Source organism: Hemicordylus capensis, chromosome 5 (assembly GCF_027244095.1).
Source record: "Hemicordylus capensis ecotype Gifberg chromosome 5, rHemCap1.1.pri, whole genome shotgun sequence".
Lineage (NCBI taxonomy): Eukaryota > Metazoa > Chordata > Lepidosauria > Squamata > Cordylidae > Hemicordylus > Hemicordylus capensis.
This window is the reverse complement of record NC_069661.1, coordinates 103,040,706-103,062,425: the sequence shown is the minus strand read 5'-3', so window position 1 is coordinate 103,062,425 and position 21,720 is coordinate 103,040,706. Positions and strand designations below refer to the sequence as shown.

Sequence of the window (21,720 nt, the reverse complement as noted above, 5' to 3'; positions counted from 1 at the left end):
TGCATTTATGGCAAGAAAAGAAAGGTTGCAGAGTCTTTGCTGTGCGTTACAACTACCTTTCAACTTGCTACATAGTCCTTGCAACAGCCCAAATAGTTTTGTTTCCCCCATGATCATGTAGACTCAGTATCAGACTTCTCCCCCTCAAGCGCACAGTGTGCGCCTGTCCAAGTTAATGGGGGGAAGGGAGGGCGCAGGGAAGGAAGGTTAATAGGCACACACTACTATTAGATCGAAAACACTCCCTGTGCCAACTTCTGTACAGGGGTTCACCTATGCCGCATAGATGGCTCAACCAATAGACAGAAAGATGTGGAGGAAAATTAAGGGTACGCTTTGAGAAGTAGCAATGTTTATTAACAACGTTTTAATGGTTCTGTTACCCTTCTAAAAAGTTTAATTCTGAAAGGGAAATACATGGCACTATTTTTCTCAGGAAAATAGGCTGATTCCACCTCTACTCCACGCCACAGAAACAGAAGCTGCATGCCTACAAATGTTAGGCTTTTAAAATCCCATTGATTCCAATGGGATTTTACAACCCCAACCATTAAGTCATGGTACCAGTGGGGGCTTGCTCCCAAATAAGATAGTGCAGTATTGCAGCCAAAGTCACTTCAAATTAATCAGCGTAAGTGTGCTAGTTTAAAAAGTTTTCGAATTTAAAATTTTTCTATGACTTTGCCATAACCTTGTGAGAACTCTTATAAGTCCTATGATTATTTATTTCCCAGTATACAGGCAACGGATAATACTGTGAAGACTGAACGCAGAAAACGTTTCCTCAGTTTTAGTGAAGACCTGAAATACTGAATTTCAGTTAATTATCAGTCATAAATGCCTCATGAGGGTACATTCTGTATGGTTTTTCAGAAGTTATAACTTCTACAGTATTTTGTCTTACAAAAAACATTACATGTGAGAGGACACTCATTATCATCTTAATATAGTAAATGTTCCACCACTCTTTTTGGTGTTTAATATGAGGATATAACATACAATCTTTACCCACAAGAATGAAACCATTGATTCATCCTCATTATTTATTAATCTAGATTTATTAATTTAGGCAGCACTAAAACATAAGCTAAACATGTTGTCCAATTCTGCTTTTAAAACAAGGAATAATTGGCTCTTGCAAAAATAATAGGAAAGTGATTAAACTGTCCCAATAATATACGGCTTAAGCAAACAGGATTATCAACCCAGACACAAAACATCCAAAACAGCACCAAAAGTTACCTACCTGGATCGCGCGTCTGAAGTCAGTCAATAGGTTTAGCAGCATTCAGAGGAATAAGGAAGAGTTTCTGGGTAGCGAGCTAATGCATCTTTTTTTTTTTTTTTGTAATGGCCTGCTCAAATGAGAAGTATTGAGCAACTCCCTACAATGCCACTCACAGCAACAGATCTTTTAGCCTTAACCCCCTCGTTTCAGTCTTGGCCTTTGGGAGTTTTCTGAAGACTGAAAATGTGCCCAGAGAGAAACTTCCAATTAGTGGAACCAGCTGAGCAAAAATCCTTACTCCTCATTGGCCTAAACTACACATTCCAAAAGTGCTAAAATGAGGGCTAATCAGGAGACAATCTCTTAGACTAAATTCCTGACTAGACATAAAGCATTAGAACTAAGCTATTCCACTTCCAGAACTTAGTTTTCTGCCTACTGACAGGGGGCAGGGAAAGTATTAGGCTGAAACTATGGCTGAGGAAAATGTTGTGTGTCTGTCTCTCTGTCCTCCATGCCTCCCCCCACTTCTCTTTCCTCACAGTAGCAAGGTTGTCTCGCCTCCTCCCTACCCTCAAACTCACCAAACCAGATTTTTTTTTACTCACAACAACAACTTCCCGAAAACTGAACTGAAATTTTACCCTGTTCAGTGAGCCTTTGCTGGCTGAAGGCCAATTTAACATTCCTCTTTTAGGAAGGCAGATAACCTTGATTTTTTTAAAATTAAAAAACAATATTCTAAATCCAGAACCTGCTGAGATGCACAGGGTTTGGGAACATGAGAGAAAGTGAATAATACTGAGAGTGTTCTTCCTCTATTCTGTCTTTCTGTGCAAGAATATTGGGTGGTAGTGGTTTTTTTTTAATCTTTGCTGACTCACCTGCTTAATTCTTTCAGGTCATCAGAGACTCTCTACAAATATTCAGATGTTTAATAATAGTTTTCTGGGTTGTTTTTTTAAACCTACTCCTGCTTGCACATAGAGTTCCTAGGGTCCTGCTCTTGTGCCTTTAACAGCAGCACAACACATGCATTTAGCAAATGAAGCTTTCCCTGGCATGGTAGAATGTGCTTCCCCTACCAAGTTTCTGCATGGTGAGCAGTTGCTACATTTATTTAAAATATTTAATGCCCCGCTTGTCAGTTTGACAGCTTACAAGACAGCTTAAAACCAATGTTCAAAAGCACTACAAAATAATTAAGATACTGTTAAAACAGCAACAATGGAAAGCTGCCTTATACCGAGTCAGACCACTGGTCCATCTAGCTTAGTATTATCCACACAGACTGGCAGCAGCATCTCCAAAGTTGCAGGCAGGAGTCTCCCTCAGCCCTATCATATAATTGTGCTTTGGAAATGTACTGTATGCTTTGGTAGTTTGTTGGTTCAATAAAAAAAGCCTTGTCCTATAAAAAATCTTGTCCTATCCTAGAGATGCCCAGGAGGGAACTTGGGACCTTCTGCATGCAAGTATGCAGATGCTCTTCTCAGAGCGGCCCCATCCCCTAAGGGCAATATCTTACAGTGCTAGCAGGTCTCCCATTCATATGCAAACCAGAGCGGACCTTGTTTAGCAAAATGGACAATTCATGCTTGCTACCACAAGATAGCTAAGATAAAATAATGCAATCAAAAGGCCTGGGGGGTAAATAAAAAGCTCTTCACCTGGTATCAGAAAGACAGGAGACTGACACCAGGCAAGCCACCCATAGGAAAGCATTTAACAGGGTGCCATAGCCGAAAAGATCCACTTACCCCCACTCCCCATCCACCAGACTTCTGAAGGCAGGGATACCCTGGGAAATGCCTCAATACATCACCTTAGTATTTGGACAGATTTATGTGGAAATAGGCAGTCCTTCCGGTTCCCCAGGTCCCAAGCTGCATAAGATTTAAAAGGTTAAAGAAACTGCACTAGATCCAGAATGAAGCTGGCAGCCACATAAGCTCACACAACCTATAAAATTGAACCTTTTTACACGGGGATGATTAATCCAGAATAACTACCATGCTCTGGTTTCATATTGCAACCCCTGCCCACCTCACACACAAACCTTTTTAGTGCATGCTAAACAAAAAAAAATACACTTCTTGCCACTCTTATTATGAAGGCTTGAGAATAGTTAAACAGCCTGATCCTCATGCATATTTACTCAGAAGTGGTCACACATAGTTCAATGGGATTTACGTCTAAGGAAGCAGTTACAGGATTGCAGCTTAACAGCATTAACAAGTCCATTCATCTTATTTTGAATATGCACCCTTGGAATATTATTAATTCCATCCATAAAGAGGATGATGCCATGGTACTCACCTGGGCCATAACATAGCTGAAGTTAGTGGAGTAATGTATGCCTGTTTGAGAAACACCACAATTTCTGTCCCACTTTGAAAAGTGTACTTGTCACAATAAATGCTTTATCCTACTATCTTCTGACCTAACACCACTTCTGGTTTTTAGAAAAGGAACAAAAAGAGAAACTAGCTTAGAAACAATAGGTAAGCCCTTTTTAAACATACTTGCCTTGAGCCCCCCAAACAGTGAGACACAGCAACCAAGGCACCTCCTTATCCAAGTTACTTAATCAATTTTACATTACCCACCCCTCTGTTTTAAGGAGAATATGACCAAATGAGTTTAAACAGAGCATAAGATCTGCTTGCACTACATGCAATCAAGCATCAGAAATTTTTTTCAGAACATGTGACTTAAAGTAAGGGGGGGAACCAGCAGAAGAGGAAGCATCCTTACCATCAGACTTTTTAAAATGTAATAATCCCTGCTTGCATTTATTATGTAACTGAAAAGTGTTGCAGTTTCTCTTTTTTGAATGGCTAGTTCTATTGGCAGAGAGTCACAGAGCTACTTTAAATGTACCCAAGAGCACAAGCACACCTACTGGGATTCCCCCACCCTTCTTTTTCCAACAACAGACCCCACACACCATATCATGAACTGTTTTAAAAAGGCCCCTCAGTTTCCATTGGAAGGGAGAGATTCCATAGGCTTCCTAACCCTCCAGGAGGAGGATTTCACACAAGGCTTCTACCCTGAATCTACTTTGGAAGAGAGTGTGTGCGTTCACACACCAGCCAGCCAAACTTTGGGTCGAAGGGACCCAAAGTCCCTTCAAGATTCCTGGACCCACTCCACACACAAATGGGGCTTTGTGATGCAAGTTCTAGCTTATCTCGACAAATTTCCGGATTTTAAAAATGCTGGTTTTAAGCTATGTTTTCTGAAAATGCCAGAGCAAATAGGGAGAGGCACTGACATAGAATCATTAGCATGATAAGGGATGCTCCCTTTAGAAATGCAGATATCGCTCTTTAAGAAGCTCCCCCCACCCAATTGGCTAGAAGGAAAACACGGACGCATGCCATGTGACCTTGTTTCAAAACAAAACCTGAGAGCAGAGGGAAGGAGCTGCTCCCCTCAATGCCGCGAGTGTAGTTCAAAGAGGCTTCACTCAACATTTACGCCGAAGCATGAAGCCATGTGCAAATAACTCCCAGAACAAGAGTCTCGGGAATCAGCATCAGTCTCCAGGGACTTTTACACACAGCAGGCTTTAATTGGGCTGAACTCTAATGTGCAATGCAAAACCCTAATTGTTTGTTTACTGCTCCCCGATAACTCACAGGGACTTCAGAGTAAATCTGGCCGATATGTGAACACACACCCCCTCCATTCTGGAAAAGCTGTGAGTTAAAGGGCTTTAAAAGCCCCATGTGAAAAACTTCCAGGTGACTATTGATAGCAATCCTGGAAATATGAATGACTTAATACTGCGAAAAATATGGGGGTGGGGGTGGTAGATTCCAATAACTTCACTCAGGGTTGGCAGTACTAGGAGGGTGTTATCCCACTGTTCCCAATTCACTACTGTCTCTCTCCTAGACCTTTGTGGGGCTCGGGGTGGATCAAGGGTGAATACACCATTGGGCGAATGGGTCCAAAGAACCTTGGCCGCCGCCCATCAGGGGCTGCGCCTCATGGCTCCAGACACACCCCGTGTCTGACATCAGACGTGTGTGTGGGGGTATTTCACTTCCAAATGGGGACGTGCGGCCCCATTTGGGAGCGAAACCATGCCCCCACATCTGACATCAGATGCGGGGTGTGGCTAAATGCTCCCTTCATGTGACATCAGTTATTCAAAATAGCTTAATAGTCATGTGGGCTTAGCCCACTCTTCCCACTTACCCTCCCAAACCGGGTCTCACTGATCATGAGACCCGGCTCATTGTTTCTTTTCTGAAATGGAACAAAGCCTTCGGGGCAGCAGTGTACCTCCCTGCCGCCCCTTCCCCCTCTTCGGCCGGAAATGGCCGGAAGTACCAGGTGCGCATGCAGATGTCACGTGCGCCCACAGGCCTGTCTGACATGCACGTGCATGTAACATGCGTATGCACACCCGGTACTTTCAGCCACTTCCATCCGAAGAGGGGGAAGGGACGGCAGAAAGGTACACTGCCGCCCCGAAGGCTTGGCTACGAGCGCTGGCGAGGGGAAAGCAGGGTACGTGCACCTTCCCCTGCCCTTAAAGTGCAACCCCCCTGGCCTCTAACTTCAACCCCCCCCCCTCGGTGTTCAAACCTGTTCAGAGGCCCGTAAAAGGGCCTCCAAACAGGTTCGTGCACATCCTTACTGTGCATAGGACATGCTGACAGGAACTAAAGCACTCTGGGACTTGTAGTTCTTGACACAGGTAGCAGCACTTCTCTTAGAATGAATGCAGGTGTTACACTTAGCACATATATATCTGCTGATATGGTAACTGAGGTGGATAATTACTACATGAGTTTTTCATTCTTAACAATATATTAGTCACGCACAATTAAACTTAAGTCCCATTATTTAGATGGGACTTAGTCATGACTAACTTCATCCAGATGCTTCTTGGTTTAGGAAGATGTTCTATATTCCCCTGCCCCTATTTTGCTAGAAACTATCCCATGATGTATCACTTCTTCTTTAGGAGGATGTATTCTGCCCTCTTCCAAAACAGTGTAGTTGCTTACAATTGTTCAGGCAGGCAAAAAACACCAGTATTTTAAGAGGCAACCAGAGGGATGATAAAACTCAGTAATCTCTTCAAAATTAGCTACTCTGGTTGCTGAACAAACTGCTCTGGTTGACTAAGGACGTCCACCTGAACAGCATACCATTTTACCTTCACACAAACTAAGACAATGCCTCAAGAAAAGTCCAAAGGTAAACAGAAAATTGAAACCTCAATCCAAAACCATGATAGAAATGTATTAAAATAAATCTGTTTTAAAACTGCAAATGACTGTAAGTACAAACAATAATCAATACATGCATATGAAAAAACAAAGACAAGAGAAGGCCAGCATGCCAGAATGTTGCAGAATTAATGGATTCCTGAAGTGGAAAGCTGGGGACTCAATACATGGCATGTGTTTGGTAAACAAACATAAATATCAGCATGTCAGTATGTCCCTAGAATTGGCATGCTCATTCTCAGTCTCAATGGGCATGCTCTCAGTGGGCCCCTACTTCATGTATGCTGGGGCAGTATAGTTTGAACCTACTCATGCAGATACAAGGAAATGGGCTCGTATAAACATTCCGAAGCATTATCTGCAAATTAGCCTCAATGTTCTCCTCATAGTACAGTAATGAGTTTGCAGCCCAGGTTAGAATCTGCTGTACCTCAGCGCCTGCATACTGTTTCTCCTTACTGTTTCTTATAATATATGGTACTATAAGTACCATCGTAATGGTAGATGTATGAACTTTACTACAAAAGTATATATTGCCCCCAAATAATTCTAGGAATTGTAGTTTGGTTAGGTGTGTTGAGCATTTATTGTTACAGGTTCTTAGCCTCTCTCACAAAACTATAGTTCCCTGATGAGTGTATAACTGTTTAACCAGTTTCAGTCTGTAATGTAGATAAATCCTCAGTGGTTTGTACATTACAGCCTTTATCTTTATTAAACACTAGAGATATTATTTTTCTGCAAGGGCAAAGTATATTTACTTTGCCCTTGCAGAAAAATGATCTGAACCCCTGCCTTCCTTGTTCTTCTATTTTGACTAAGAATATAATTGGAAGGTTTCAGCTTTTAGTAACTCTAAAGATAAAGGTTACTGAAGTGAAGCAACAGAGTACAAAATTGTCCCCCAAACCTACAAAGCTATTTATAATGGAATAATAATAATAAAATATTACCTCAAACAAGACTTAAAACCTCAGCTGGGCTTGCTGGAAAGGCAGAATATAACTCTCTTAAATAATTATTACATCACAGATTTTTCTCAGCACAACATTTTCCTAAACTAGATAGACATTTGGATATAAATGAGCTAGCACTTGATTAAGTAAGACTGTATGTGTGTACAATGTTCACTTATGTCTTCTGAATATTTTAATTGCAGTGAGGACTATCATTTCTATAATCAGTTAGACTTGGTTATATTTCAGCAATATTTATAATTCTTCCTGAGGGAAAATATTACCAGTCTGGTCATAATTCATTAGTGTGTGAAGTGCTTTCCATTGACTTCTATGGAGGCAACAGCTCATAAGTACATTCCTCAACATGTGTGGAACTGTTCATCACTAAAATAAATGGAAAAATGCGTACTCTGCATGCAAAGGGCAGGGGGATAATCATTTTTTAAAAAATCTGCAGACACTTTTCATTAAAGTTGCTCCAGAGCAATTTATTCCAAAAGGAGGTTTTTCACACATGGCTTTATGCCTCAGGGTATCTGAAGAGTGAATCTGTTTTGCAGCAGATTTGCAAGTAGTTTACTTTGGGGGATTAAAATGACAGTCCACATAACTGATTTACGTGGATTTACTGGCATGACCAACACAAAGCTTCCCCGCCCCTGCCTCCCGCACTCCCTGGCAGATCTTTTTCCTATGCATTCACACCTCCCTGGTCTGGGTTTTCCCTCCAACCAATCACAAATCACAGCACAGAGAAAGAGGGGAGAGAGGTTTTTTTTAAATAGTTTGACAGCTAAGAGCGCAAGACCAGCATAAAGAGTTGCAAAACAGCTGGATCAAACAGCAGGATGCTCAACCCTTGCCCTTGTGAGTGACTGCCTTCATCATATAATGTTTACCCCCTCCACACACACCCCCAATGGACTCTATTTGTCTATTTGTCCCCAAACAGCTGTCAAACTCCCCTTCACTGAGTTTGGAAAAATGTGGATTTACTGGCACGACCAACACAAACGTAACAGAGAAAACTGCGGGGCAAAACAGACGCCCCGGGTTATTTTTCAAAAGCCTCTGAAACTAGAGGAATTTTTTAAACCGGACATACTTTGGGCTAAGCCAGAATTTGCAGCCTCCATTAGGGGGAAATCAAAGTCCTGTCTGTCCTGGTCCCTGATAGCCCACAGGGATGTTGGGGTAAATCCTGCTAATATGTGGACCGGCACACTCCAATCAGGAGTGGATTCACAATAAAAGCCCTGTGTGAAAAGCCTCCAGGGAAGTGAAACTGAGATAAATTGCAGCAGAAGCATTTCTGCAGGAAACTGTTAATGGTGACAGTTTTGTGGTGAAAAGAGCCCAATAATGCTTATAGTGACTAAGTAAGTATCTGTGTTTTTATTAGAAGTAAAAAGACAAAACCTGTAGTAACCCTTTTATAGAACAAGCAAGGACATTTAGGGCACTTTCTAATCTCAGTTTGAACTCAGAAATTTAGCAGGTGGAACTTTTCCTGGCATGGTGCTAAGTAGTGGAAAAACCCTGCACCTATACATTTTCTTTAGTCTGACACAGGAGCAAAGCCAGTTAAAAGAAGTGACAACCTTAGAATCACATAGACAGGGCTAACAGATGGTCCCTCCCTGCTTCAAATACATGTTATTGGAGTAGCATAGGATCATTATTTGTGGAAGTGGCTCCCACACTGCTGAGGATAAATATGAAATTGGTCCTTAATTAATGACTAGTACTGCAAAGGTTGGCTGCTGGAAATTCTGGGTTGAGACCCACCTTCCTACAAATCTGGGTTCCTTGATCCTCCTCACAGAACTAGAGATTTAGTTTCTTAAGGAAAACAAATGATGATTAGAGCCTATGACATAGATATACCTGCAGTCTCCGTTTGATAGGGAAGATAGGAGGTGTGTGGTGAGTCCTTATCTGCTTCTTCTACCTAATAGTCTTGCACAAGCACGAATTTGGGGGGGGGTTGGGTATGCGGGGGTGATGGTATTATGCTGATGCTGAGGCAGGGGAGGGAACATGGAGATGTCCTAGGAGAGGATATATAGATGAGGAGAGCAAAGCATTGCCGGGGGGGGGGTTCTGTGTCCCGCAATAACCTGGGAAGGGTGACCCTCGGCAAAGCAGTCCAAGGTAGCCCCGCTTATGTGGGGCCCCCAACTCTTAATGGTAAAAGATGGAACAGGTCCCCTTAAATCGCCCCACCCTCATTCCATGTGGAGACTTTCATGCACCCAAAGGACATCTAGATGCTCCGTGTGCCATGTCCCGGCTGCGTGAATAGAGGGGAGGTGAGAGATACTGGGACGAACCTTTAAACACACCCAAGGTCGCAGTCCAGCGGCACACTGTATGCAGATCTGCTGGTGTGCGGAATTGGGAGAAAGGACAGACCCCGTTTTGAAGCAATACTGGGACAGTGGAATCATCATTTTGGGGCACGGTCAAGGATGCACATGTCCACATGGGTGGATAGCCTGGGAAGGAGCATGCTCTGACAGCTACTTGGTGGCAGCCACCAAGACATGGAAAGCAGTATCTGGGGTACCCCTCCCAACGGCTTCCCTTCACACGGCAACCTGGCTCTATTTAGACCCCCAATGGCCTGACACTCTCATTAGGGAGCTTTCTGTGGGATAAGAAGATGTCTTAGGATGAGCATCCCAAACGTGGGCGCACTAGCTGACAGGCTCATGGTTTGACAGTTACTTGACAGCAGTAGGAACATAGGAATATAGGAAACTGCCATATACTGAGTCAGACTATTGGTCTATCTAGCTCAGTATTGTCTTCACAGACTGAGTGGCAGCGGCTTCTCCAAGGTTGCAGGCAGGAATCTCTCTCAGCCCTGTCTTGGAGAAGCCAAGGAGGGAACTTGAAACCTTCTGCTCTTCCCAGAGCAGCTTCATCCTCTGAGGGGAATATCTTGCAGTGCTCACACATCAAGTCTCCCATTCAGATGCAACCAGGGCAGACCTTGCTTAGCTATGGGGACAAGTCATGCTTGCTACCACAAGACCAGCTCTTCTCTCCTAGTCAGTAGCCAAGACTGTGATAGCAGTTGCCTGAGTACCCGTCCTTGCGGCTTTCCTGCATAGAGCATTCAGGATCCATGTCAAATCCCCAAGGTCTGCCACTCTCATGAGAGAGCGGTCTGTAGGAGTAGGGTACTACATAGTACCCTCTTTCCCCCACTCCCAGACAGCCCTTCTCATGAGTAAGCCTAGGGACCGATAATCCCCAAGGGGCTGAGGCTGGCCCGCCCTTCCCCAAACTCTTTGTTATAAAATAGAACTAGCTGCTGCCTTTTGGAGCCCACCCCGGGCATCCCACCTGCCCTGTGCTCCCCTCCCAATGCTGTGATGGGGTGCCCTGTTTGTGTTGCCACCTGGAGTGTTTGTACTTGCGTGCATACACCACTGTTGCTCCCTTACTGGGGAGCCAAGAACTTAGTGCCATCCCATCCCTTTTCCCTCCTGCTTGCCAGGAAGGGCGGGGGAGCAAGGGATAGCGTTGATACAGGGAATGCCTATTGAGAGAATGGCAAAGCTGCAATAGGGCATCGTGGCATCCCTGATGCCTGGAATGTCCACAGCGGGATAGCTGAGAGGAGGGGCGGAGCTGGTTTTCCGAAAGGTGGCCGGCGAGTAGCACCGCAGGCAGGGAGAAGCCATGTCCTCAGGTGGATCTGCGCTGCTGCCACTATGATTGTGGTTTGGAAATCAGCACAAAACCACAGTTATGGCGTCACCCAGAGTTGGACGTAACACCTAACTGGCCAAACTTCACATCTTGGTGGTAAACTGTAGTGGAAACTGAAGGTTCAAACTGGAGTTTGCCGAGGCAAACCGGAGGTCGCTTTCAGCCCAGAACTGTTTTAGAATGTGAGCCCTTTGGGGACAGGGAGCCATCTTATTTATTTGTTATTTCTCTGTGTAAACTGCCCTGAGCCATTTTTGGAAGGGCGGTATAGAAATAGAAATAATAATAATAATAACAACAACAACAACTGTGGTTTTGCATGTTTGGATGTACTGGAGTTACAATCCCCACCCCGTTTAACTCTGGTTTGCCATTACATATTAACCTGGCCTAGATCTCCAAGACCAAATCACAGATACACGAAATCGCGATCTGCAGATCTGCGACTTTGCAGATTATATAGTATTTCAACAACCTAACTGGATGGAGGATTGCCACAATATCTGATCAGACATATTCCCAAGTGACTGGGATTTTAGAATCCTTCTCTGCTTCTTCTAATGACATAATAAGTAGGTTAACTTATTGGAGGACTCTCATTTATTGACATAAAATTACCTAAGATTGATTTAAGGTGTTTGAAGTATAGATAACAAATATGCCTATTAATTTACAATCCCATACTCCTACATTTTGCTGTTTGAAAATGGAAGAATAAGGTGAGTTTTATAAGACTTTTAATATTTTTATTTTATTGCATAGCAAAATAGCAACATTGTAATTAGTGGTTTCTTGGTAGTGCTGCCAAGGTCATCTTGAATAGCTCTTGCCAGAGTTGTACCTAATAAAAGAACTGGTTTTTCTCTGACATTCCAAAGCTGCTCACCAGGAGCAGGGCTGACTACAGAAATGTATCCTATCTGTCCTTATTTAGAACATACAATAACTGTTTTCCTCACTATGCACACACCAGGTGCTAATGTTTTGTCTTAAGAACTAGATTGTACAGTGTATTTGGGATCATGCAAATGTGCAAACAAATTTTGATAGACAATTTATGTAAAAGTGTGTATATTATTGCTCTTTAGTCTCAACCCCTCTAGCTCTTGGTAATATTTATAAAGCATCTAAAAAAAACACAATCCAGGTGCTGCACATAGAATGACAAAGGCCCTGCCCCAGTGGCACAGGGAGGCCTGTGGTGCCCTGATTCAGCCTGCTGCCAGCAGTCCTCCTAGCCATGCCTCCTGCGTCTGATGTCAGATGCAGGGGGCATGGTTTCGCTTGCGAACGGGGCAGTGCCCTCCATTTGTGAGCAAATTCCAGCTGGCACTGTGTTTGCAGTGTGGCTGGGAGCGGCTCTTGTTGCTTTAAAAGGCATGGAGATGTGTTCCCAGCCAGGCTAGGAAGCCAGCGCTGGCAACGTTTCTGCCTTTTAAAGCAGGGAAGGCTGCTCCTGGCATGGCTGTGAGTGAGACCACACCCCCTGCATCTGATGCCAGATGCAGGGGTCATGGCTGGGGCACAAGGCACGGACCTTGAGTGCGATGGCCCAGGTTCTTTGAACCCCTTTGCACAATTGTGGCTCCGCCCCTGCCCTGCCCACAGGCTTACAATCTAATACACCTGATTCAAAAGGGATGGGGAGGGAAGAGAAAACAAGTCATCAAGTGACAACACTTTCAAGTTGCATAATTAGATGGAATGATTATGGGGAGGAAAATGGCGACTGGTTCTGTTTAGCTTTGGACTTTTCTAGAGGCATTGTCAGAAAAAGAGAATAGATACATAAGGGAAAACACCCCTCAAACTTTTGCTAAAATGGTTAATATAAAGGGGGGGAAATGGTCAGATCTGTTATTCCAAAGTATGACAGATAGTCAGTTTTTTCACAGACTTGTTTGTTCATCATATGTCTGTCCATAATAGGTTAGTTGTGTAAGAATAGCAGTGTCCCAAATGTTAACAACAGTTTTTCAACAGGTGTGCCTGCAGAAGCACAGACACATGTAGTCCTCACACATGTGAATTGTAGTACTTCTTTATTTATGTCCTGAACCCACTTCCTGTCAGTTTCATCAGAAGACACTCAAGTTTCCAGCCCTGGGAAAATCAAATTTGTTTTTTCTCACTCAACACTGTTCATAGTTGATACATTTCTATTCTGTTCTTCCCACTTCCTTGTTCTAAAGTAATAGGAAGGCACTGCAGTTCCTTGAGCATGTTAGTTGCTCCTTTCTATATTTCTGAAACTCTGTGATATCCTTTGGGCAACCAGACCTGTAAGCATCCTTTTAAATGTGCTGATATTTAAATACCCTGGAATTATCTGATATTATTGGAATTTGTGGGGAATTGCTAAGGACTTGGAAGGACTTCAGGTTCCTAATATGCAGCTTCTGAGTTATTCTTGAGCAGAAATTGTGGTTCACTCTTACTCTGCAACTGCACCTGCTATTCCTGCTATAGTTTATTAAGAAAAGTGAATGGAGGCCTAGGAATTTCCAGGACCCAGTGCAAGGGAGGAGTTTCCTGCAGAGTGAGCCCTCCATTATTTATTTATTTAATTGCCTATCTACTAAAACTATACATAAGAGTTACTGAATCTGGTAAGCAAACATAGATGCTTGAAACATTGCAAGCATCCATGTGGGAAAAAGACTTCAGATGAAGAAGTCTGGGGCTGCCGGAGAGAGCAACTCCTGACCAATCCTCATTCAAAAAAGGAGGGACTGTGAGGCGGGCATGGAAGGCCAGAAGATATTAGCGTGCCCTTTGAACCTCAGCTGGGCATTGCAAAAGCATTTATGAAACACTGCTAGAACTGGGGACTATAGCTGAGCAGTGAATTCAGTGAAGGATTCATTTTCTGAAACAAGTATGTGCTTTTGCATGCACATTTAACGTGGTACTAATTAAATTTAGATATGAAGCCATTGCCATGTTTGCCCAGAAATCTAAAATGGCCATCAATCCCAACATGGCTGCCTGCACAGCTACTTTTTAAAAATCCATACAGCTTTCTATAGTAAATATATGTTGGCTGAGTTCTTTAAAAATGGTTTGTAATGATATTTGCCTTTCAAATGAGATGCAAAACATCCATATATGTTGATCTGTTCCCAATATTTTGGTTCCAAGCCTGAAGTCACATTCTCAGTTCCTCTTCATTGTCAATGTCCATCTCATCATCCATGCCTTCTATTGACATACTGTTATCTGGACTCCACTGACATCTTCCAAAACACTCTGTAAACACGTGATATGGGCTGCTTTATCACTAGACCATAGGACATTGTGGAAGGAAATTGATGAAGGATATGATTGATTCTCCCAACAGAAGAACTAGTCAATGTCTAATTCTCTATTTGCACAAGTGATGAAGAAATGAGAGAACAAGTCTGTGTCAGCATTGAGAAATTTTGTTAGAAGTGATGTTTTTGTAACTTTCTTAAGAAATGCAAATAATTGAATGTTGTATTTTTGGCTACAGGAACAAACAGAAATTTGTTTGCTGTTGTTCCTGTTAGAAACACACTCTTGTAAGAGTGAAAAATGGCACATTTGAAATGTGAAAGGACACATAGTTGAAAATATACATTGTGTATTACGCAAAGAAAAATGTGACTTGTGCACAGTTCAGGGAATCATAACTTCAGAACAGATTGACATATCTGGATGTTGTAAGACTCACTTGAAAGGAAAATTTGATTAACAGCTTTTTAAATAGCTCAGTCAAGATATCTCTACTTCAGACAGCTATATGGGTAAAAAAAATAGTAGCTATGTGTAATCCACTTTAATTTAAGGAATGGGTGGATTCAGTCTTGACTGGACAGTGAAACTCCCACCCATGGCTGCACCAACCCTTCTGAACCAAACCTATGCAAATAATGTAATCATTACAGCAGGGTTAAAATGCAATAGTTTATATTTAGACCAAATCACAGAATCAATCAGTTTGATTTCCAACAGAGATCAGCAGTCTTACTGCTTTTACTTCATAGCAAACAAGTTTTATACATGTCTCGTACAATTCAGCACCCCCAGAGGTGCACATGGCAATATCTGTACACACAGACACAAGCAGAAGTCTTCCTGCCCTTGGCCACAGTCCTGTAAGCCAGTGTTTTACAGTACCACGTCTTCTGCTGCAGAGGGACAGTGCAGATGCAAGCTTGCTTGTAGATCCTGAAAACAAATAAAGACAAGCCCATAGAATGAAATCTCTGCAGGCCTCCTCTGCTTTTGGTTTGAAGCAGAATTTTTTCTTCAAGCACATATTTATTTTTATTTTATTGTTACATTTTTATACTGCTTTTCATTAAAATAATCTCAAGGTGGTTTACATGACATCTAAATATATAAAACTATAAAAACTCCATAATTCAAATTAAATTTGAATATAAAAAATACAAATCTAATTAAAAGTTTTAAAAACATGTACAATATAACCATAAGATACAAAGCAGCAGCAACAAAACACTCATATAAAAGCCCGGGTAAAAAAGCCAAGATTTTACTTTCTTTCTAAAACAGTGTTGGAGACTGGGGAGCGTATGCCCACCGGGAGAGTATATAACACAATTATTTACACACACACACAGACACACACAGAGAGTACATGTTACACAATTTTACAATAGTCATTAACTTTTTAAAAATGTTTCAAGCAAGGTTAAGCCCTCAGATTTAGGCCCAACTTAACTCCCAATCCAAAACAATATTTCCCCAGCACAGAATAATGTGCCCCCATTCCCTGAGATAAATACTCTTTATATACCTGCAAACAAAGGCCAGGCTATAAAATGAAGTCTCTGCGGGCTCTTCTGCTTTTGGTTTTTAGGAACTCTATCTTGCTTGCTTCTAGAGGAAGCTCCCAGAGTTTTCTGAAAGCTTACTGAGCATGCTCCAATGTTGATTAAAGGAGAGGGGGATTCACTACACCCTTTAATAACCACTCATTACTGTTGATAAGGGTGACAGTAACAGCACATGTGCAGGCGACCATATCAGAATTTGTGGCCATTTTGGATTTCTCGGCAAATATGGCAGAAGCTCCATATCTATACTTCATTAGTACCACTTTACCTCTCAGGCCCCATTAGCATGTAACAGGAAACCAGAGTTGAAAGGGCCTGAGGTTGAAATTTTAGTACATCCAAACGTGTGCAGCCTTGGTTTGGACAATAAAGTAACCCAAGGTTTCCCTCCCGAAACTCCAATGTGAGCCTTCAGTTTGTAGTGAGTTTTGCCACTCGAACCTGAGGTTGGATGGTGCCAGCGTTACATCCGAATGCTGCACTCCAACCCCACTGTGCTCCAACTGGAGTTGAGGGAGGAAGCTCCTCCCTTGCTCTGGCTGTGATTGACTGCCAGGGCTGTCCCTCAATCCAGAAGGAAGCCCATGTAACCACTGCTCCCTCCCCTTTACAGTCTCCCTAACTGCCACAGAAGAGGTCCTGCTGGTTACGTCTGAATATGGCCAGGTAACCGTGAGTGGGGGAGGGCGGCATTCCGGGTCCATTGGACCCCACTGTTCCGTGTTATGTCTGAATGTGACCAAAGTATGTCAAAGCACATGCTTCTTTCAGAAAAGTCCCATTTACTGGAAAAGATCTATTTTTATCATATTTATGGCTGGGAAACATTTCTATAGAGTTAACTTTATGTTTAATCTCCTGGCCAACCAAGACATTATAGAAATTACATCTGGATTATCTGTCCTTTTGAAGTAGCTGTTAGGTATTATATGGACAGTTGTGCTTATTAATAGATAACCCACCTTACAGAAGTGATCCTAGAGCAGAGATGAAAGTAGGTCTTATCCTCATGTTTATGTACCATGGTCCTGTTTTTCCCTCAGCTGCAACATGAATTTACACAGCAGGAATTAAGCTTGAACAGAACCCTAATCTCATTGACTGCATTTAGCCTTCGTACTCAGTTTGTATTATAGAATATGCTGACCTGCAACAGCCACTCTTATTTTACTGTCTTGCAAAAATGGACACCAATTAAAGATTTAAGTTAATAAAGAAAGTCGTTCCCATACAAGAGCTCCTTTATGCACAATTCCTTTTTATACGTTTTCATATAAATTTTTGTTGGTTGTTGCTTGCTAATGAGCCTTTCAGGATTTGGTTTAGCTTCTTGGAATGACTGCCTCTTGCTGGTAGAATGTTAAGCTGTCTAAACCCATTGAGCTTCTCTTCTGTGGAAGTCAGTCACCTGGAGTTAGCATTTCAAAGAGATGGCTGGTTAATGCAGTCACAACAGAAGGGATGTTTTGAGATAAATCTTGCCCTTCAGTAAGACCGGAGATTTCAACAACAACAACAAGTTTCTGTTGGTTTCCAGAGTAAGCTAGAAAATTGAGACTTTGTGGAACTTGAGTGCAAATACTCTTTGGACACGGTAGCTAATAGGAGGCAGTAACAGTTCGGGTATAAATCTGCAAGTTTTTATATTAGCTGTAACCCACAGCACAGCACAGCAGAGCTACTTGTAACCAAATTTATTTCTTGCCTCTCTCTTCAAAGCAGACAAAAGACAGCTTACAACAATCTCAGATAAAACAAAACAATATAAAAATAAAAGTGCAGATTGTCAATCAACCAATAGCAGCAAAAACAATCAGTCCTAAAAGGCCAACTAAAATGTGCCCTCTGAAACAAAGCTGTCTTAAGCACATTATAAAAGCAGACAATCAGGGCAGAGCTTTTAAAGGCAGCCTGGAATTTCTCATGCAGGTGGGCTGTTTCCAAGTGCCCTGTCTCCCAGCTCTGGCTAGAAAAGCCTAATCCTGTGTGGGGAACAAGACACACACAATCTGTTTTGTACCTTTCTGGGGAACTGCTCAGTATAGTAAAGGTAATGTGTGCTGTCAAGTCAGCTTAGTATGGTAGCAGATTTAACCCAACCTTTGTCTCAAAGCAATCTCACGTGAGGAGAAGAAAAATGCTGAATCATCCTCTCACTTGCTTTCACCCACAAAGGTTGTTCCTTTAAAACTTACCTGTTTTCCCAGTAGCTGATTCGCTGACACCACCACCCAATTATTTATTTGTTTGGTTGGCTTATCAAATTTGTACACCTCTCGTCTCTGGGCAGTTAACAATAATATGGAAGTTAAAACATATATAAAACTTAAATTTTAACCATTTATAAAGTTAAAACAGATTAAAACAAAAAAAAATTTTTAAAAGCCGAAAAAGCTTGGGTGAAGAGGTGGGTTTTCAAATGCTTTTCGAAAATCATTTCTGGAGTTCTGACCCCATACAATAAGTATCTCTGTCTTATCTAGATTCAGTATCAGCTTATTCTCCCTCATCCAGCCCATTACTGCTTCCAGGCAAGCATTTAGGGAGGTTATGCCATCTCCTGATGGTTATGTCATCTCCCTGAGGGGCTCCATACATTAGCTTAGATTTCGGAGAGCAACAGTCTCCAATCGACACCATCTGGAATTTGTCTGAGAGGTAGGAGCGGAACCACTGTAAAACAGTGCCTCCCATCCCCAACGCTCTCAGACGTTCTAGAATGTTACTATGGTTGATAGTATCGAAGGCCGCCGGGAGGTCCAAAAGGACCAACAGTGTCGCATTTCCTCTGTCAATTCCCAATTGGAAATCATCCATCAGGCCAACCAAGGCAGTCTCCACCTCATAGCCTGCCCGAAAGCCAGTTTGAAATGGGTTTAGATAATTAGTTTCCTCCAAGACCATCTGGAGCTGAGAGGCCACCATCCTCCCAATTACCTTGCCCAGCCATGGGAGGTTGGAGACAGGCCTATAGTTGCTCAACGGTGAGGAATCTAATGCAGGCTTCTTAAAATTGGTCTATTAATTGCCTCCTTAAGACAAGAAGGCATCCTGCCCTCCCTCAGAGAAGTGTTTATGATTTCTACCAGGCCTCCTACAACAGCCTCCCTGCTAGATAGAACAAGCCATGTTGGGCAAGGATCAAGAGGACAAGTGGCAGGCCTCATCACTCCAAGCAGCTTGTCCACATCCTCAGGAGTCACAAACTGAAACTGATGCAGTTGAACCACATGAGAGGAGTTGCTGGACACCTCCAATTCAGACACCGCAGCAATTGTGGAGTCTCCATCTAAGTCGGGCCGAATATGAGATATTTTGTCTGCAAAATACTCATTAAACACATCACAGTGGGTAACCGATGGCTCCAAATTCTGATTCAAGGAAGCGAGGGCATGTACTAGCCCCCTCACAACCCTGAACAACTCTGTGGGATGTTAACTTGCAGATGCATTAAAGGCAGAAAAGAACTGCTTCTTTGTTGCACATATTGCGTGAGCATAGATCTTTAAATGTGCTCTATGTCATAATCTGTCAGATTCAAGTCGAGCCTTTCTCCACTTGCGCTTCAGTCACCTACCTTGCTGCTTCTGCCCCTGTAGATCTTCGGTATACCAAAGGGCCAATTTTGAAGCGTGTCAGAGGGGATGCTTAGGAACAATCGTGTCTACTGCCCTGGTGAGCACATTGTTCCTGTTCTCCACCAGGGCATCAACAGGATCACTGGCAGAGCCAAAATTAAATCCCTCAAAGGTTTTTTGGAATCCCATTGGGTCCAGTAACCTCTTTGGGCAGACCATTCTAATAGGCCCCTAACCCCTCTGGAGGTGGAAAGTGGTTGTAAATTAACCAGATAGTGGTCCATCCATGACAATGGGGAAATTACAGGAGTCCCTACCCATGGAACATCACCCTGATCAAAGTAAAAGACCAAATCAAGCATGTGACCTGCAGTGTGCATCGGTCCAGATACCACTTGGGATAGGCCCATAATTGTCATGGCCACTATGAACTCCTGAGCTGCCCTGGACAAGTTGGTCCCAAAATGAACATTGAAATTCCCCAACACCAAAAGTCTGGGAGACTCCAGTGCATATTCCATGACCAAGTCTGTGAACAAAGTAAGGGATTCTGTTGGGCAGTGGGGCGATCGGTACACCAACAGAAATCCCAATCTATCCCCGGTCCCCAAACTTAAGTACACACATTCAATATGGTCATATACCCCAACGGGGACCCTGGTAAGCGAGATGTTATAGACCACAGCCACTTCATATCCCCACCCACATCCTCTCACCTGCTCCTCTACAGAATACCCTGGAGGTTATTACAGAGATTAACCCCTACCCCCAATTAGGGTGGAATTCCAGGGATACTATCCTTCTCTTATTATTAGGAAAGTACAAAAAACATCCATGTGTAGCTTACATGTGGTGAGAGTACTTGGTAGAGTTGCTGAGCAATCAAACTTGAGATGTGTGTTACACCAGAGTAAAATCCTGTTTCCTGAGTTAAAAATCCATTCAGAGGCAGGTAAAATGCAAAGAACAAAAAGGAGAAAATACTTTATTCAAAATAATACAGACAGTTTCCTTCTGAGGCTCTCTCAGCTGCCAGCTGCCACCTCCTGCTCCCAGCTGGTACGGCTTTGCCTGCTGTCTGCCCACCTCCTCACCACCGCCATTATTTCTCCCCGCCACCACCTCCTCTTCCTGGCCGGCGGGGCTTCTCCTGATGGCCCCCTACCTCTGCATCCTGACCGCTGCCATTATTTCTCTCTGCTTCAATGCTGGAACTCTGGCACACTCTAGAGCAGTGTTTCTCAACCTTTTTGGAGTCAAGGACTGGTAAATTCTTCATGCATGGATTCAAGGACCGGTACATTCTTTGTATGCAGTTAGTAAAGGGGTTTCAAGTTTAAGTTTATGTATTTACTTATACCTCCCAAAACTTGCATCTCTGGGCAGTTTATAATTAAAATAATATTATAATGTTAAGCACTTTCACATATCACATCTCCCATTACCTTGCCCCTCCCTGCTGTTTGCGCTTCTCTGGGCTGCTTCTGCCTCCCTTCTCCCCTCTCTCTCTCTAGTTTGGTTGGCTTCCCTGCTCTCTCACTCCTTTCCCAATCTCCTCTCTTCTTCTCCTCCCGCAGACACCCCCCCCCCTTTCTGCTTACTGCACTCGCTCCTCCTGTCTGTCTTATCTGGTTTGCCTCTTTCTCCCTATCTCTCTCATTCTTCTTTTTTTTTTTTGCAACTGCAATATCTCTCCCCCCACCGCCACTTTTGCACTGAGCCTTGTTTACCCAGCAGGTGGTTGTGATGTCAGGGACAAAAAATAACAAAATCTCCCCCTATGGGTGCTATTTTTCCGCATACTTTTCTTTTCTTTTCTTTCTTTCTTTTTTTTGGAAGACTGTTTTTAAAAAGGCCAACTCCAAAGTGGTTGCAACGCACAATGCGCCCCAAACAGAGCCAAGAGCAGCTAGTCTAGGGTGGAGGGCGAGAAGTGGGGAATGTGTTGCGGAGGAAGACTGCCCTCTCTTGCCTGCTGCTACAGGGTGGGTTGCTTGGCTAGCCTGGTTGTTGCTGCTGCTCTGCTCTCCCTCTTTCAGGAAGCTAGTTCCTGACTTGAGCACGGAGGGCTCTATCATTGTTTATTGTGTGGTTGTGTTGCACGCTGTGCTTGCTGGATGGGGCTGGCTGGCCAGAAAGGGAGAGAGGGAATGT

General features: G+C 43.1%; 1 protein-coding gene and 1 long non-coding RNA gene across 5 annotated transcripts in view; both read right to left on the bottom strand.

Annotated features, from left to right (window-relative positions):
• Positions 1–1,445, bottom strand: part of RBM47 (RNA binding motif protein 47) — a 96,633-nt gene extending 95,188 nt beyond the window's left edge. For all 4 annotated transcript variants that reach the window (XM_053251456.1, XM_053251460.1, XM_053251459.1 and 1 more), the window contains exon 1: positions 1,247–1,445. The gene's annotated coding sequence lies outside the window, so the exon portion shown is untranslated. The remainder of the gene's footprint in view (positions 1–1,246) is intronic.
• Positions 1,446–15,078: 13,633 nt separating this feature from the next.
• Positions 15,079–20,493, bottom strand: LOC128328006 (uncharacterized). Its single transcript, XR_008308943.1, has 3 exons — positions 20,414–20,493; positions 16,951–17,031; positions 15,079–15,356 (listed from the first exon to the last, which is right to left on the bottom strand). It is a non-coding gene; the product is annotated as an uncharacterized LOC128328006 (long non-coding RNA).
• Positions 20,494–21,720: the final 1,227 nt, after the last annotated feature.